At 44.0% G+C, this 2,500-nt stretch overlaps 1 protein-coding gene across 7 annotated transcripts in view; it reads left to right on the top strand.

The window, feature by feature from the left end:
• LOC130391827 (zinc finger protein 516-like) overlaps window positions 1–2,500 on the top strand; it is a 41,498-nt gene that overhangs the window by 454 nt on the left and 38,544 nt on the right. For 3 of the 7 annotated variants that reach the window (XM_056602130.1, XM_056602127.1, XM_056602133.1), the window contains exon 1: window positions 2,233–2,372. The exons of the other annotated variants lie outside the window; for them this stretch is intronic. The gene's annotated coding sequence lies outside the window, so the exon portion shown is untranslated. Of the gene's footprint in view, window positions 1–2,232; window positions 2,373–2,500 lie in introns of those variants that run through there. 7 annotated transcript variants of the gene reach the window in all.

Here is a 2,500-nt window from a genome sequence, read left to right on the forward strand (position 1 = left end):
GGTTGCGATTTCGCCTTGAGAGAATCGGTTACAGTAGATCCGCGGATTTTAAGATTGTATCTTACAGACACCTTAAGCAAAGTTTATTGTAGCCTTGAAATATAATGACGGTATTGCGAGAATGAGACCGGAGAACTCGGCTCCTCCCGTTGTTGTTTTTTAATATTGGGCAACAGTCCCGCAACGTATACAATTCCCATAACTAAGTGGCGATAAGATAATGTTGTGCAGTCATCACCAACAAACCTATTGATGCAATCTAATTTGGCGATCTGTTTTCCCGCTTGGTGTTATTCGTAGCCTAAGACATTATATACGCGTGGAAGGAAGCAAAGCCTCGTTAGGAAGTCAGTGTCCTATCAGTGTTTCTAAACTATTTTTTTTTCTTGCTAATGTAGCCAACCCCTATATGCTGGGTTTTTTCTCCAGCAAAGCAGCTTACCCCTTTCACCAGTACAAAACTGAAAACAATTCAATGATCATAAATAATATTTGGGCATGTTATTCGGTGAGAATACTTAGTGGGAAACATTGGCTTGTGCTTCCTTTTTAAATGTTGTCATCCATTGGAAATATTTACAACTTGTGTATGATAGTGTTCAGATTTAGCATACTTAATTTTATAAGGTGGTAATCCGAATCAACCCATTTTATTAAGGTTGAATGGTTTTACCATTTTTGTAGCAACCAATATTAACTAAAGAATAACTTAACTAAATATTCCCAAGTAGGCTATCCCTTGCAATCCTTCAAAGAACCCCTAGGGGTACACGTACCCCGGTTTGAGAAACACTGTCCTACTTAATAGACATGGTATAAAAACTGTCATACGGTTAATTGGTGAGATAGAAACACGGCGTCATACTGTGGTAGGGCTACTCTACGTGTGGCGTCAGAAAGGGAAGATCGAAGCTCGGCTCCACTTCGATGTTCATTCAAATTAAACTTAGCCTTCTTCTTTTATTGTAAACTCATTAGCATGCGGTGTGTGTGTGCGTGCGCATGCGTGTGTGTGTGTGTGTGTGTGTGTGTGTGTGTGTGTGTGTGTGTGTGTGTGTGTGTGTGTGTGTGTGTGTGTGTGTGTGTGTGCGTGTGTGTGTGTGTGTGTGTGTGTGTGTGTGTGTGTGTAATGCACGTACAAACATGTGGCATGGGAGGAGAAAGGGGGGCGGTGTTTCAGATGCTGTTGGGGAGGGACATGGTGTGTGTGTGTGTGTGTGTGTGTGTGTGTGTGTGTGTGTGTGTGTGTGTGTGTGTGTGTGTGTGTGTGTGTGTGTGTGTGTGTGTGTGTGTGTGTGTGTGTGTGTGTGTTATATCTTCCAGTTGTTCTCCAAACAGCTATGCCGTGTCAGACCTGGAAACAAAAGATTGAGATAGTTTTCTCTATACGGGGCTGTTACTGCTAAGTCCTAAGTCTACGGTGCAAAAGTAGGCTACAATAATAGATATGTAACACTATTTTGGCAAAATAGTAACACACATTTTTTTTAGTTGTGGGATTCCAGCGTGTTGTTTGAGTTCCTTAAACTTTGTTTGGTAACGCTTTGCGAATTCCGATTAATTTCGACATTCTGACGCGAGTGGAGATCGAGAGATTCAAGGGGGGTGGGGGGCGGGGGTGCAAAACTTCACATGATGAAAGGGTAGGCTGCTGCTATAAAGAGTAGTCTATTATAAAGAGCAGCTGACTAAAAGTCTACTGTAAAGAGTATTCTGCTAAAGAATAGCCTGCCGGAAAGAGTAGGCTACTAAACGAGTATAGCGACTTAAAGTAGGCTATTATAAAGCGTAGGCTACTAAAGAGTAGGCTACTTAAAAAAGAAGGCGACTTAAAAGCTGGCTATTACAAAGAGTAGGCTACTTAAGACTAGCCTTCTAGAAAGAATAGGCTACTATTATGGCTATCAGTGGGCTGGTCTGCACAACTTTTGGGCTTCCCCCTTTCACCCTCCTCTGGTCTTGTCCTTCACGTCTGAGCAGACGTCACATTCTTTAGTAGGAGTGAAACAAAACGAAAGAGAGTGTTACCAGACCACCGAGGGATCCGCGAAGCAGCTCGGGAGAGTAACCTGTGCTCGTTATGAACACACTCGTCCTCATGTGAACGGGGAAGGAGAATTCGAAGTAGAAGTAGCCTACAAGAGATTGTCCGCTGGCGAACTCCCCCCCCCCCCCCCCCCCCAACAGAAACACACACACGCACACGCACACGCACACACACACACACACACACACACACACACACACACACACACACACACACACACACACTCACACACACACACACACATCCCCTCACACTGCCGACCTGTTTGGAAGTACTTGGGTTTGGATAGCAGCGCCGTTCTCCCGTCGCCGACACCGTTTATCTGGTAAGGGACTAGTCATATCTGTGTAATAATAATGATTGGTATTGGTTGCTATTTTGAGGGTGTGTTCACTGTTCAGACAGCCGAGGTTCGCTCGTATGACGGGTTCTGGTATATTTAGTCTATTATGG

This window comes from Gadus chalcogrammus, chromosome 11 (genome assembly GCF_026213295.1).
Source record: "Gadus chalcogrammus isolate NIFS_2021 chromosome 11, NIFS_Gcha_1.0, whole genome shotgun sequence".
Taxonomy (NCBI): Eukaryota; Metazoa; Chordata; class Actinopteri; order Gadiformes; family Gadidae; genus Gadus; species Gadus chalcogrammus.